General features: G+C 41.6%; 1 protein-coding gene across 1 annotated transcript in view; it reads left to right on the top strand.

Moving 5' to 3' along the window:
• Positions 1 to 16593, top strand: part of Ank2 (ankyrin 2) — a 585274-nt gene that overhangs the window by 345085 nt on the left and 223596 nt on the right.

The following is a 16593-nucleotide window of genomic DNA, read 5'->3' on the forward strand; positions in this document are numbered from 1 at the left end:
CAGCTATGAAGTGGCATACTTGGGATTTGAACTTAAGATCTATCTGGATCCAAATTTCACTGAGGAAGAAAACATAGCATGATTGCATGATTGTGCCAACAATAAAAATTCTAAGTAAGCCATTTAGCCTACTAATGTTGTACCTTTCTTACCTCCACAATGACGTTCCACAACAGGAAGAAATTTAAGCACTGTAAGGATTTGATTAAACAATGCGTTTGAGAGAAAATACATAAATTTAAGGTTGTGATTTTACTATAATTACTCCAAAATTTTCATAAGTTTCTTGGGTAGTGAACTTTTTGGAGCCAAGATTTGCATCTTAAATCCTGGGTAGTTGCTGCTCATGTTAGATTGTTGAAATCACTTTTTTTAAAAAATGATTTATTTATTTAATGTTTATGTAGCTGTCTTCAGACACACCAGAAAAGGGCATCAGATTTCATTACAGATGGTTGTGAGCCATCATGTGGTTTCTGGGAATTGAACTTAGGACCTCTGGAAGAGCAGTCAGTGCTCTTAACCGCTGAGCCGTCTCTCCAGTCCTATTGAAATCACTTTTGTTTGTTTGTTTATTTATTTATTTATTTATTTATTTCATCAGGATTTCTAAAATGCACTTGCGTATTTATATTTATTAAACTTCAAGGTGGTGCTGTGTGGGACACAATAGAAAATGAAATCAGTCTTTTCCAAGTCCTTTTCAAACAATTCTGCAGAAGAATCAAAGCTTCTGGTCATTCCATTGCTTTATTTTACTATCCCTACTGTCTTGAAGGAATAAGACCGGTGGTTTACAGCTTTGCCTCAGTGAGATACCCTGGCCAGTGTCTTTATTCTCTGTATTTTCTATTTGGATATACACTTGACAACAATGAGAACACTTAATGGGTGTATGCAACGGACCAGGAAGACTTCTGACAGAAGCATTGGGACTTCTAAAATAGAAGTAGGTTTTATTTATTTGTACGATGAGGGGAATATTTGCTAGAACTTTGAGTTGTGTTATATGAACATGGCTGTAACTGAGCAGTCCCACAGTTACCCAGCTTGGTTTTTCATGGTCTCAGTGACCAGGGGACAAAGGGATTTGAAAACATTCCAGAAGCAAATAACTCATTTGTGAGTTATTCTGATTAATGTGGTAAAATCATCCAGAATCCCGCCCTGCCCTGACTGGGATGAGAGTGGTGTTGTCTGACACCAGCCTACAAACTACCTGATAGTCCTCTTGTCTCTCAGATGGCTGTATCATACATCTCTGTTATGATTTCTTACTTATTAATGACCCCAAAGGAAGCAGTAGTGATGCTGATACTCAGATATGCTGTCCTTCCTCTAAGAAAATGGGGAAGGTACTTTCATTGAAATACATTGTTACAACGTTTCTGTTTTATCATTAGTTGTTATTCGTCTCCTACTGGACCTGCTTTATAAATCCTTTGCCCTAGCTCTACATTTACAGGAAATAGTCATTGTGCATAGTGTTTAGTACTATCCCTAGTGTCCTCTGGGGTCTCAGAATGTGTCCCCCGTAGATAAGGGAAGGCCACAGACATATAAACTATAGTGACATGCAGTGCTGGCTTTTCCGTAGAGTGTGGGTGAGAGCTGCTGCGTGGGAACAGAGTGGGGAAGCTCGCCATCATCCCTGTCCTTGAGCCTTCTGCTCATGCACAGGGCAGCCAGATTCCAAAGGCTAGCTGCGTTCTGGAAACAGTGACGCTTACTTAATTTAGAACTGTAAATGCACAGAGATTTCTGGACACCAAACTAAACACAGCTTTAAAGGTTCGAACTGCAACAGAATAACATGCAACCAGTCCCCCCTTTTTTATGCAAGGTAGAGTTTCTCTGTGTAGCTCTGGCTCTCCCAGAGCTAGGACCAGGCTTGCCTTGAACTCCCGGAGATCCGCTTGCCTCTGACCCCAAATGCTGGGATTAAAGGTGTGCACCACCATGCCCAGCTTCAATAATCGTCTTAAAAGAGCCACCTCTAGTCATCTTCTGTATTTTCTACATTGCCTTCAGAACTTGGGTATTTCTATTAACTATACTAACACAAGGTGATTGTGATTGGAGATCCCTTCCTCAAGGCTAGGGTTCGCTTATAAATAAATGTTGGACAGTTTTGCTACAGTTACTTTCTGTTTCCCATCCAACTAGAATTAAACGTGAAAGCTTCCATCCATCCATGCATTTTTAAAACTAAGTTTTCTTCTTTGATGTTCTTCCTATGCCTTTCTCTTTGCTTAATTGGCTTTACGTAGGCGTGGTGTCCTTCATGGACACTGTGAATCCTAAGTTTTTTATTAGTTTTAATTATGAAGACCCTCCTTCAATCACTGAGTGAGTGAAGAGTTTAGGATTACAGCACTCAAATTCATGGGATTATGAATAGCCTCAATTTATGGCTTGAAGTAAAATGTCAAGACTTGAAGAAAAGTAAAATCATAATCTAGAAAGCTATTTTGTCATCAAACAGGATATTGAACATAGTCTGTACAGGTGTTGAGTTAGTGGAAATGCCTGAAAGTTAAGACTTCTATTCACATCATCTTTGATAACCGCTTTGTGATAATTATTTTTCTTTTAAGTCATTCCTTTTTTATCTGGTTTTTCTCAAAATTAATTCTGTGCAAAAATACTTAGCTTTATTCTGAGTGAGGGACCGTATGTCGTGAAATAAATAACAACTAAGAAGGCTTTTCTTCAGATTCTAGACGCTCATGTATGTTGTTAGTGGAATCATCTTCCTGCGTGTGACTTTTTTTGGTCTGTTGCAGAGACAAATATGATTTTAAATGTTTACTGTGAGCATTTACTCTTACTCCTCTGGTTTGATCTCATAAATAACTCGGAATTCTGAGGGTGCGTGTGAGGGAAGACAGAACATAATCTACATTAAAAACTTTTTCTTTATTTTATGTACATAAGTTTTGCTCAAGTGTAATTTTGGGTGTCATGTGTGTATTTGGTACCTGAGGAGCCCTGAAGAGGGCATCGGATCCCCTGGAACTGGAGTTTTGCATGGTTGTGAGCCACTATGTGGGTGCTGAGAACCAAACCTGGGTCTCTCAAAGAGCAACACATAACTCTTTTTTTTTTTCCGGAGCTGGGGACCGAACCCACGGCCTTGCGCTTGCTAGGCAAGTGCTCTACCACTGAGGTAAATCCCCAACCCAACACATAACTCTTAATGTTGAACCATCATTCCAGCTCTACAATCTACATGGTTTTGCAGTTCCTTCGTGATAGCAAACCGAGGCTAAAACAACTAGAATCAACATTTCCATTTCTCCACCAGCTTATGGTCTTCTTAGTCTTGAAAGCTAGATCATCAGCCATTTACTTCTAATAATTATATGTGTGAGTCCAAATTGCCATTGAGAAAAAATTTTCCATGTGTAATAGGAAAGATTCTGAAAGTTTAATAAGACTAATTAGTGTATGTAGCAACCAATTAACTCTGAGCACAGAGAGGAGGAAACAAGTGCTTAAGAGTTAAGTCCGAAGGCCTCATGGCCCACAGTTTACCTGCCTTTGCAAAAACGGGATTGTCTTTAGGACCAGAATATGTGTGTGTGTGCGTGTGTGTGTGTGTGTGTGTGTGTGTGTGTGTGTGTGTGAGAGAGAGAGAGAGAGAAGAGAGACAAAGGTTATATAACTCAATAGAAAAATTTTGAAGGAATGCTCTGCGTGGTGATTTAAATGTTCCGTGTTTAACAGTTGGCGCTGCTGTTTTGAAGGAACTCAGCCCAATGTCCTAGGGATTTAATCATTAACTTAACAGCCAGGGAGGACTCAAATATCTAGAGGAGCTGATGCTCCTTCGGCTCCTAACAGAAGTCAGAAGCTGCCTTTTGTTTCATACGCTTGGCGTGGACTGATCCTTAGGACATCACAGGAAATGGCATGAAAGGAACTGGGGAGAGATGGGGCCTCTCCAAGGAAGGCCCTCCTTCAGCTCCATCCTCTGCTTCTCATAGTGCCAGGGTCGCTGTTTCCTTGTTGGTTTAGTGTTCTCCATGAATATTTTTCTCAACTGCTTTCTCTTTCTCTTAAGGGCTATGACAGCTTCCAGGATAGCCAGAAAGGGATTCCATAATTAGTTGTACAGGCTTCTGTAATGTTCACTTGGAACGTTAGCATTTCTGCTAGAGGAAAGAAGTCTTCTACCTTACCCACTGTGGCCCTTTCGTAGATATGTCCTCCTATTGTTTGCCATTGATATGTTTTTCTGTCATGGGGAACACTTCAACAGAAGTGGCGTCAAGGAGGAGAATCATCAGGGAACAACAATTACCATCAAACTACCAAACTTATTTGGTTATGAATGCAGTGTTCTTTCACATTTCGAAGTATTTCTTGGCTATATGGATGTATATTTGCAAAACAGACTTGTTAACTGTTAATCTAACTCACTTATCATTCGTATCTGTTAGGAAGTTGAAATTAAAAATAACATTTGTGTGTATGTGTGTGTGTATCATTTATCTTTTTCTTCCCCATATTGGTAATTGAATCTGAGGGTCTCGTGTTTGCTAAACAAGGACTTCTGTCACTTAGATATCTCTAGCCTTCTTTTTACTTTTTATTTTGAGACAGGATCTTACCAAATTGCCCTGGCTGACTTTGAACTCCTTCTATAGGTCAGAATGAACGTACTGTCTTCCTTCCCTAGTCTCCCAAGCAGGTGGGCTTGCAGGACAGTGTCTTTGGGGCTGGCCTTTTTCCTAAAGTTTCATCGATCAAGGAGGTTCTTTTCCAAAATTTCTGTTTGTCATGGGCAATGGTAATTTGTATCAATGCCTCAGAAAGGATGACTGAGAATCAATCTGCTTTGATTATTAATGTAAAGCCGTTACCCCTTCTGAAGCACCGCTCGAAGTGAGAGATGGAAATGGGATTTGAAACAATAAAGAACAGGCAACAGGGGCTCGGTTGCCAAGTACTTGCTGTGCAAGCATGAAGAACGGAATCTGAGTTTCCAAGAGCCGTACCCAAGGCTGGGCACGGCAGTCATGGCTGTAATCCCAGCACAAGGGAGGCAGAGAAGAGCATCCCAGGAGCAAGCACACTGTCCATCCCGGGTGGTAGAACTTGGACCTCCAGGTTCATGAGTGACTGTCTCAAAAAATAAGGTAGTGAGCCACTAAATAAGACACGTGTCACTGACCTTTGACCTTCATACTCACACCCATGTGCACACCTCACATACTCACATGCATACATGTGCAGACAGATGCAATTCCTGAACACACATACATACATACCAGACAGTTCTTTACTAATTTTATAATTGACCTTCACGCAAAGTGTCTAAAAAGCTCCAGAGAAGCAAAACTGGGGAGCCTGCATTCAGTTCTTTTTACCAGTGGTGACCTTTGGTTCATCCTTGGTGTCCTTGGTTCAAATTGACTTGATCTCAGTTTAAACAGTGGTACGATGGGGACCTGAGATCTGTTAGTATTACCAATGGTTCCCAGTGGCTCTGGGCCATATTTGATGATGTCTTAATCTCCTCTCCTTATTGTAAGTGGGATAGTTTGGTGATATTTCAAAGCTTTTCTTCATTTAATATGCCTTAAGCCAACTTTCTGCCCCAGACACAGTATTGCCCTTGGAGGATCCCACAGACCACCGGTGGTGATGGGATGGTCCACAGTTACAGGAAGAGAGAATCTTTAGGCCCATTAAACTGGGTTTGTGATTGTCTATTTTTGTATGTATGATGCAGATTTCCTTTAAAAGGTCTTAACCTGGCAGTAGCAGTGGTGGTAAGAGAGGGTTCCCGCCGTGGTGTTTGACGGTCTCTGAAAAGTGTTTTAGGCCTCATTTAGAACGTGAGGTCACCTGTGGAGTGTGTGGTGGTTGTTTTGTGTCTCCTGTGTTGATTTGAGTCATTTAAAGGAAGTCTATTGTGGTTCTTTTATTTTCTGTTCAGGGTTCTGTGAGCTGAGAATGCCAGGTTAAAAAACCCACAGAGAAACATTAGTGTGGCAGGGTTAATCATTTCCCAACCATCTCCATCAGGAATCACGGCTGCCTTTGACTTTGTAGGATACCAAGCTCACAAGCACCTAAAGTGAACTCTAGAAGAGAAATGCAGGCCTGCACGGACCATTCAGCTACACGCTGGGTGAGAATAACAACTCTCCACTTCTTCTAGGGTGTGACTCCCTCTTCCCTTATGGCTCCCAAATCGCCCTGGGCTGCAGTCCTTAATTAAAGCATGTCATACCCTAATGTGACCTAATCAGCGAAGCGCGAGTGCGCCAGGAGACCTGGCAGCTGTGACTCTTTCGGGATAGAAATCACTTGGGACAGGAGGAGCTTTTCTTTGAGGAGGTCACCTACTAATCACAGGCTTTAGTGTGGGCTCCAAGGGGGTAGGCATCAGAGCCTAGATGTGGAGGAGAGAGGAAAAAGTGCGCATTACTGTGATCAGGAACGAAGGTAGGCGGCTGTGGATCAGCAATGCACGGCAGCACGGCAGTGCTGGGGCTTTGTACAGGACACAGAATGACATGCGCATCCCTTCATTCCCCACCAGAGGCCCCAGTCCATAACCGGGAGCTCTCACACCACGAAGCAGCTTTGAAAGGAAGGAGAAGCTGTAGAAAGTTAAGAACTGTGTTTCCAGTGAAAGAAAAAAATTGCTAAGATGGACGCTTCATAATCGTGTTGTGCGCTTCATAGTTAATTGAATAAAATTAGGTTTTGAAATTTTAATCATGTTTCACTTCAAGACAACCAGAAGTTCTGGTCTCTCTCTCTCTCTCTCTCTCTCTCTCTCTCTCTCTCTCTCTCTCTCTCTCTCTTTTTCAAGATAGCCCTGTCCCATGTCTGTCCTTCCTGGAATTGCTTTTGTAGACCAGGCTGGCCTCACGTACATAGAGATCTGCCTGCCTCTGCCTACCAAGTGTTGAGATTAAAGACATGCACCACCATGCCTGGTCAAAAATTGTTTTAGGTTTTATTTGTTTTATTTCTCTTCATTCTTATCTTAGGTAAAAATGTCCCATGCATCCTTCTTCAAGTCTCCTTTCTCCATCCAAGGTGGCTTCAGATGTATATAATTCAAAAACTCCAGATTTAGCCATCCCTTGAATCAGAAAAATATTATTGAATAACCACTGTGCACCAAATATTACACTGAAGATGACAAAGGTTATTGCCTGAGAGAGAAGATGTTCTCTCTCTCTCTCGATTAACTTTGCTTTTAGGAAACTATTTAGGGTTAATATTAGCGGAAGCAGAAAAGACAGTGCTAGGTTAGCTCTAATAATTTGTTACTCTTATTGCAGTTCTGAGGACTGAACCTTGCACATGCTGGGCAAACACTCTACCACAAGGCTACATCCACAGCGAGTAGCTAGTTACTTTTCTCAAAGAAGAAGGGCTTGAAGGATGGCTTGGGTTTGTTAAGGTGAAGTGTTTCTTCTCTGAGAGCCTTAAAGGCAATAAAGTCATCGGAGTAGAAAGGAGACACAACTACAGGACACAACTACAAGAGAAAAGAAAGCTAGAAAATCCAGCCAGGAAAGTCCTAGACTAATCCAAGTGGTGGGCAGAGCTGGGTTTTAATGGTTACACAGAAGATCAGCGAGGAGGGAAGCATGGTGGCCGCAGACACAACCTGGAAGGAGAAAAAAATAGGTGGATGAATAAAAATGATTGTGAGACAACTGGACAATGTGTAGAGGGTAGGAAAGCACTCAGTCCTGCTCCAGAGAGTAGGAGAGAACTCAGCCCTGCATCAGATATCTTTGTCACACTTCTCCTCTCAAGGCTCAGGGATCTGTACAGAGGAGGAGGCAGGAAGGCGAGAGCCAGAACTGATGGATGAATCCAAGGAAACTGTGCTCTCTGGACACAGTAGGACCCGTGCTATGTGAACTCACAGAGACTGTAGCAGCACAGTCTGCACAGGTTCAAACCAGACAATGCCAGCACTGAGAAGGAGAGGTAGACACAAAGTCACATCTCTACCCAATAAGATATTCGAGGCTGATGCTTTTAGGATAGAGAAAATCAATTTCCTCCAATGGATATGATATATCAACCACACTCCAGGGCAGGCCCGTGTCCAGGAGTAATTGGCCAATATAAAACAGACTCCATGTTTTTGTCCTTGTTGTTATTTGATTTTATTTTGGTGTATACCTTTGTGTGCGTGGTTTTGTTGTTGTTTTGACTTATTGGGTTTTTTGTTTTGATTTTAGGTTTTGTTTTGTGTTTGTTTTTGTTTTGAGAGAGAGAAAGAGCACGGACGTTGGATGGATAGGGAGACAGAAAAGACCTGGGGGGAGGGGAAAGGCTATAATCAAAGTATATTATATTGTGTGAAAAAAAGTGAATAAAAATGTGATTTTGAGGCACCGCATTTCAGTAATATTAGATTAGTGGTAATCACGTACCCAAACAAATCTCAAAAAGATGCCAAGGTAAAAATAAAAATTACATCGCTTTATATAGAGAGAGTGTGAATGGGTGGCAGGTGGCAAGGATTACATGGCAGAGGCTTTGCATATAAATGACGAACATAAAAATATTTTATCCTTTCTGCTTGGCATCGTAGAAATAGTATAGAGTTGGAAGTCCTTACATTCTGGATGTGTGATTGTTGGCCACAATTTTGTTGTGAATATATATGTATATATATGTATATATATTTTGTTGTATATATATATATGTGTGTGTGTGTGTGTGTGTGTGTGTGTGTGTGTGTGTGTCTTAGGGTTTTATTGCTGTGAAGAGATACCATGACCAAGGGAACTCTTGTAAAGGAGAGCATTTAATTGGGGCTGGCTTACAGTTTCCAGGTGGGAAGCATGGCATCATGCAGTCAGACGTAGTGCTGGAGAAGGAGCAGAGCTGTTTAACATCTTGATGTGAAGGTATCTAAGAGGAGACTCTATTTGATTCACACTGGGCATAGCTTGAGCATTTAAGACCTCAAAGCCCCATTTCCATAGTGACAAACTTTCTTTAACATGGCCATACTTCCTCCTATAAGGTGACACCTATGGGCCAAGCTTTCAAACCCATGAGTCTATGGAGGCCCAACCTATTCAAAGCACCACGATATATATACATGTATATGAAATATATATGAAAAGTGCAGTGGTAGGAACTAAAATGAAACAATGTTGCCAAGAGCACCGTTTGGAACATGCTTATACATTATGCATAATAATTATTATACATTACTTATTATGTCAACAGATACTTTCCCCCTTTGGTATGTGAGAAAAGGAATAGTTATTCAAAAGATTAAAAATGTCTACAGGAGAAGACATTTTGTTAATTTAAACTTATTATTTTAAAACTTTACCCAGATAATTGTAAAGGAAGCATGTAGGTGTGTGTGTGTGTGTGTGTGTGTGTGTGTGTGTGTGTGTGTGTGTGTGTGTGTGTCTGTGTGTGTTTCCCCGGCCGTGTACACTCAGAGATCCAGATGTATTGGCTCGATGGCAGTCGTGAGCACCCCTAGCCCCAGTCTTGGTTTCTCTATGCCATTTCCAGCAGAAGGAGCCAGAACTGGAAATGCCTGGTTCTAGTAGCTATGTACAGAGGCGCATCAGCCTGAGAGTCTCTAGGGATGCTGTGTAAACTTGAGCAAATAGGCAAAAAAGAAAATTATGGGTCATACTTTTAAAAAGAGTGTTTCCTAATATAAGTAAATGAACAAACGAAGAAAGTAAGTCAAGAAGAAGGAAAACAGTCTCAATGAACAGATCTTGAAAAAACACAAACTGTAACTGACAAAGATTATTAAGTGCTAAAGTATAAGCGAATATTTCACCTGTCCATCTCCCTATTCTCTTGATAAAATATTTAGGTATCCACTCCGAGTTGTAACTAAATGCACATTGATATTAGAAGCTGGGCATATGCTGTTAAGTAGTTTGTACGCCACTCTGGCATGCACTGGACAACAGGTCAGTATCTATAATAAGAGTCCATCTGTCTTCCTTACATAAATGACTGATGGTGCTGTGACAGCTAATGTGTCTACTTTAGAATCTTGAGGCATTCGCTCTAAGCCTCTGAGCTCTGAAGGGTCCATGCACCAGAGGAAGCTCCTCGCCGGTAGCAGTGTGCGTGTGCGGCTGCGGCTTTGCTGTGCTGAGATCCGATCATGCAAAGACCATTGATATCCCCCATATCATGTCGATGTTGCCTAATACGTGACAGATGCCCTGCTGACTCTATACACCTACTTTCCCTCCTCTAAATGCCAGCTCGTGGGCTAATCTTTGGAATCAAACCTAGAAAGAAGAGCCTCCCCTAGGCAACCTATAGATTATAATAAGCATAAACAATTGGTTCATAAGCAAGCCAAATCAGGGTTTTCAAGTTGTTTATATAGAGCTGTTCTTGACATTATACATTAGCAAGAGATTAAAGACGTTTTGAAGGCAGGAACAAAACCTTTCTAGAGACATGTTTTTGTCTTCTATTGTAACACTTTAAATCTAATGCCCTGTTTGTAGTTACTCACCCGATGTGTAAAACAAACTAATGTTTTTATTCCTTTCATAAATTGTCTTTAATTTTACATAAAAATTCCCACTCTGTAGTTCACGACCCTCCTCAGGGATGCATGGACTCTTCTGCTGTGTGTTGGTGGTCCTCTCTCAGCGCTCACACTTACCTTACTCTCCTGTCTCACGGAACCTTGATTATTTGCCATGCTGCCTAGTCACGTTAAAGCGTTCTAAAGCTTGCGTAAGCTCTGGAGTTTTTCTCTTGACTTTGACTTGACAAATGTCACTTTTCTCTCATGAAACAATGGCTGCATATACTTGACCCAGGCCTGCAGATTATCAGAGCGTAGGCTGCGAAGCTGAGGTTTAAATTCTATTCCTTGAGGAACGTATCAGTGTTCCAGATGCCAAAACTTTCAAGTCCTGGATGGCTGCAAATGTCTCTCATTTGAAAGTTGCTACAGAGCATGCTCACCATTGGATCGCACCAGTGGATTAAGCTCAGCACTACCGAGCTCACCAAGGCTTTAGTGGCTGTGGCAAGCCTGTGTTCTAACAGACTCTTAAGTGAAGATAGACCTGTAAATCAGAGCACCCGAGGAACACTTGTGTTGCAACAAGCAGTGTATTGTGACTGGGTTTTCAACGCCCCAGCATTCCTGGACACAAGAGCACAGTGGATTTCAATGGGAGCTTTGTGAGTCCATGCATCCTAAAGGAGCAGTTTCTCTCTGTGTGAGACTGCATGCATTTTCATAGAAGATGGAGAGATAAAAACACATCTGGCAAGATATTAAAGTGATATATATAGAGACAAAAGGCTTAAGGGTTCAAAGGCTTTTTCTTTGCTTTCCCCCTTTCTCTTTGAGCTCAGTTACCATTTAATGCCTTGGCTCCTAGAGGCCAAGAATTTGACCAAGCAGAGTAATAAAGCTGACTAGGAAAAAAACCTTCAGTATGTAAAAGAGAAAGCAGAAAACTGTTCCTAGCTGTTTAAACTATCCCCTGTTAGTTCTTGGAGTAACTTGATTACACATTTCCTTTCTTTTTCATGAATTAGTTCTTATCAGAGCAGATTCTTGAAAAAAAAAAACCCTTTGTGATTCTGTTTGCAAGGTATGATACAGATATATGTGTCCATATATACATATATATTTGTACTCTATATTTTAAATGTATTTTATCTTGTTTTATTTATTTACGGTTTGCATATATGAGGGTTTTGCTTGCATTTAATGTGTGCACCATAAGTGTGTGGTGCCCTAGGAGACCAGGAGTTGTCAGAGTCCCCCGGGACTGGACTTACAGATGGTTCTGTGTTGCCTTGGGTGCTGAGAACTGAACCCAGGTCCTTTGCAGGATCGGCCATTGCTTTTTACTGCTGAGCTGTCACTCTAGTCCTATATTTATTTTTAATAGATGTTTAAATTCAGTTTCTCCTTTCAGTTTGTTTTCTAAGTTTTCAACATATTCATGTTGCAATATTGCATCTTTACTGCGGTCTGTACACATGTGTGTGTCAGTATGATCATCTTGATAAGACTTTTCTTTTTTTGCCATCGAGGATGATTCTTCTGATAAATACGTGTAATCGAAGGAAAACTTTTTTTTTTCCAGTTAAAAAGTATTGCAATTGAAAGTATGGGAACAGCACTAATTCCTGTGTTGTGGACAGGGACATCTGGGACCTGGCATTAAACCTGTGGACAGGGTGAAGAAACCGACCTAGAGGAGATCGTTGTCCTGGCAGGTCGTTCATCATAAGTGTCACACTTTTGCCTTGTCCTTGTCGGAAATCATCAACACTGGTGTTTCCTTCAGGCAGGGGTCTGCTACAGCCAGGGGAATTCCAGCAACATTTGCAGATCACCAAGAAGGGACTGAATCCCTGTGCTTGGTCAGTCACTCCCAGCTCATTTTATAAGACAAGGCTCAGTACTGGGAAAGAAAACACTGCTGAATTATCCTGAGGGTCGTAATCCCCAGAGCCCTCACATGGCAGCCCTCCAGCAGGGTAGGGCTGAATTTAGAAACAAGTTAATCTTCCTTAGCACCCGAGCAAAAAGAAACAACAACTTAATTACGGGTTGTCCCCCGATATAGAGGAAGAAACAATGACTTGATTCTTAGTGGGATAGAGAAGCAGGGGGCCTGGTTCCTGAGAGGAGTCCACTGTGAGTCACCACCAGCCGGAAGCCTGAAGAGGTTTGACCCATTTATTCTGAAATCAGGATGAGTGGTGTGTGGGTGGGGATGGGACAGGAGACCCAGAGAGAGAGAAAGACTGGGTGCAGATGGAGAAAGACTGGATGCAGATGTTGCTGCTGTACGCCATAGTGTATCAGGAAGTTCTCATGTGAAGCAGATATTTTTAACTTCTCTTTTGGAGGGGAAGGAAAATGGACCTGAAAATGATTCCATTTCCCCCAAATCTCAACTAAACATTTTAAAGGACAGACCATCGGTATTAGATGCAAAGTCTATGACTTTTCTCTGGACTATGTCAGTACCTGAAGACAGAACTTAAGGTGTTTTATATTTTAAAATTATTACCTGCAGAGAAGATAACAACATTTTAGAGTCACCTGATTCAAGAGAGAAGGAAGAACAAAGCAGAGGGGTAATGATCCCAGTTAACGTTCCGGGCAGTGCTGTGGACCATGCCCTGCTCCAAGGAGGTCTAACGGGATTTATTTATTCTTCTCAGTGACACTTATGTAGCAAGAGGCAGAAAGTGAGATTTAATAAGGAAAGTTCTAAGACTGAGGATAGCTTGCCTCTCTGCTTCTCCAGTTGGCTTGCTAATGCTCGAGGAAAGACATCTAAACCAGGAAGGTTTTATCAGCAAACGCAAAGGTGTTGTCACCATTTCCAGGAGCAGAGTAAGCGCAATATCAGATAGTCTCATAACTTGTAGTTTTATTCTACATCAAGGTCTCCAGTAATAAGGTCATAGGGAAAATTATAGAACACTCTGAATTATCAACTCTAGAGCCATCCACATTACCCACACCTCTGGCAACCCAAACAGCTTCCATGCTGGTATGTAAACCCTAGAAATCTTCAACAGGAATCTTAGAAGGGATGGAGAGAGGTGAAGAGGTCCTCCAGTCACAAAGGAGAAAGTGGTTAGTCAAGAGACACTTCATCAAATGGCAGACAGACCCAGCGCTAAACTTTCTCGTGAGCTGTTTTACTGTTAATGTTATTTGTTGCCTGAAACAGAGACAACCAAGGGACGAGTGAACAGAAAACGGAAGGCTACTGGGGATAATATAAAATGTTGGGCTATGGATCTAAATGGCTCTGCTTTGTCCAACAGAGAGATCAGGGATCTATCCACTTCTTGCCACCACAGAAAGATCAATCTTCCTGCATCATAAGTAAGATAATAGACGAAGCCCAATCAGGTTCCAGAAGAAGCAGAAGGAAGCATCTTATCAGAAATGGATTTCAGTGTTCAATACCCCACCGGCACAACTCAATGCCATTAAAATAGAATGTTTCAGCAAAATTGGCATTTTAAAATGGCAGTGGTTAATGGAAGCTATATTCACTCTTACAGATGGTTCATTTTAAGAGAGGAATTTGGCATAAAATTAAACGGTCATGACATTCTTAGTCACTAGGTAAAGAACGCACTGTGTGTTTAGTAAAATTGGACAAAATCTTATTAGAGCAACTAAATTATCAAATATGAATTCAAAGAGCCAGTAATGGTGACTCATGCCTGTAATCCCAGCTACTTTGAGAGGTAGACAAGGTAGTGTGAATCCAAGACCAGCCTGGGCTGCATAATGAGACCCTGCTGACCCCTCAGAAAGGATATACATTGAGAAGGTAAATTTTATAAACATACGGATTTCAAAATTGAAAACTGCAATTTGAAACTATATATCATCACAGAAAGGAAGCAAGGCTGGAGTTTTCTAGCATTCATTGTTTCAGAGGGATGGTTACTGCTGGCACATGTCTAAACAACATTCAGTAATCAGATGAAGAGAAGACTGCAGCTGAGTAATTAATTGGTCATTGTCCACGAGAAAAGGAAGAAGGTCCTTATTTTCTATAGGCACTTGCAGCAATTGCATGACTAAAATGCATTTATGCATCTCCGAAATTATTGATGGTGGCTGTGTTTAAGCCATTAAGTTTTCATGGAAAGTAAAACACAGTAGAAAAACAGAAATGAACGAGATAAATAAGAAGTAGTGGAAAGAAGATGGGAGTCAGAAATTGGAGACTATATCAGAGAAGTGATGACCATAGAGAGCATGGCTGTGATGAGGGCTGGGATGACAGAGGTGGTGGCCATGATGAGGGCTGGGTGATGTAAGGAAGGACCTGTCAATCTACTCTGTGTGTGTGTGTGTGTGTGTGTGTGTGTGTGTGTGTGTGTGTGTGTGTGTATTGGGGGTGGGAAGCCGACAGTGAAAGAACACAGAACAGCTCTACAGGTAGGAAAGGATGGAGTGAAACAGAGTTTTGACTATACATAATGTCTTTATAGATTCATGATGGCCAATCCTCAGGAGTGTGTGTGTGTGCATACATATGCATGTGTGTGTGCATATGCATGCATGTGTGTACCCTTATTGTAGGAGCAACCCATAAACCTTTATAGAGCAAACCCTGTATTTTCAGGGTCAGCAACAATGATTATATTCTGCTCCTGTGCATATCCAAGGCTATCCTGTTAGTTCCTGGGTACTCTGCAGCCCCATCCTTATCTAATGAACCACCTAACACTGGCTACTATCGCTCGTGTGATCATTTGCATGTTGGTTCCTTTCATTATTCTTCATATTCAGATGATGACTAATAGATTCAGTGCCCGGACCATTTCATAACAAAATAACAATCTCAAGAACTGGCAGAATGGGAATGAGAACAAAACAAAGGGACATTTAATGGTAATTGGATAAATGACTGCAGATTGCTATTCCGAGAGATTCCACTGGAGCGCTTCTGTGTGCACATCATTAATATCATGTTTGCATCTTCTTATTTAGATGATGGGTTTGGGCCTAGCATGTGGTGCTGAATAAATATTTATGGGATAAATGAGGTAGATGTTTGTAGAAATCAATCATTTTAAAACACACAAAGGAAGATTTTTCCTGTTCAATTTTTTTTTCTCCAGTAATTGTGCATACCTGTGATATAAAGGCATTGTCACAAGTACTAGGGACAAACAGACCTGATCAAATAGGAAGTCTGCATGCCATGAGTCCATATGGGTTAACAGTCACCATGATGTCCCTTTGCTAACCTCTGACCCCTAACCTTGGCTAGGAAGGGCTTCAAAGAGATGTCTTATGACTACTGACAGAGAAAGGGAAGGGAACAGATGGAGGATTGACTTAATAAACCTCCAATAAGCAATTGCCTGGTGGAAAAGGCAGAGGTTATGAAGACAAATGTGTTTATTGGGAATCAGATCTATACTATATTAGTTAGTTCTTTTTTTGTCATGAGGGTTTAGGAGTGTCCTGCATGCTGCTGAGACTTAGAAAGGTCTCTGTGGGTACTGTGTAGAGGAATGGATTGAAATACAGCAAGACTACAGCAGGGAATGGTCTAGTTGGTGGCCTCAGCAATTCTGTAAGGAGGTTTACTGACCTAAAATAGTAGCAAAGGGCTAAGAGTGAGAACACTCTGTGGGGATATATGGGGAAAGGAGCGGCCAAACATCAGTACACCCAGTTGAGAGCAGATGCAGTGCTACCTTTCCACCTGGAGAAGGCTGTGCCAGGAGTGGGTACATACAGGACAGTGGCTATCTTAGTTAGGGTTTTACTGCTGGGAATAAATACCATGACCAAGGCAAGTCTTATAAGGACAATATTTAATTGGGGCTGGCTTACAGGTTGAGAGGTGTCCATTACCATCGACGTGGAAACATGGAGGCATCCAGGCAGGCATGGTGCAGGAGGAGCTGAGAGTTCTACATCTTCATCTGAAGGCTGCTAGCAGAAGACTGGCTTCAAGGCAGCTAGAATGAGGGTCTTAAAGCTCACACCCACAGTGACACACCCACTTCAACAAGGCCGCACCTACTCCAAAAGGGCCACACCTTCTAATAGTGCCACTCTAA

Source organism: Rattus rattus, chromosome 3 (assembly GCF_011064425.1).
Source record: "Rattus rattus isolate New Zealand chromosome 3, Rrattus_CSIRO_v1, whole genome shotgun sequence".
Classification (NCBI taxonomy): Eukaryota; Metazoa; Chordata; class Mammalia; order Rodentia; family Muridae; genus Rattus; species Rattus rattus.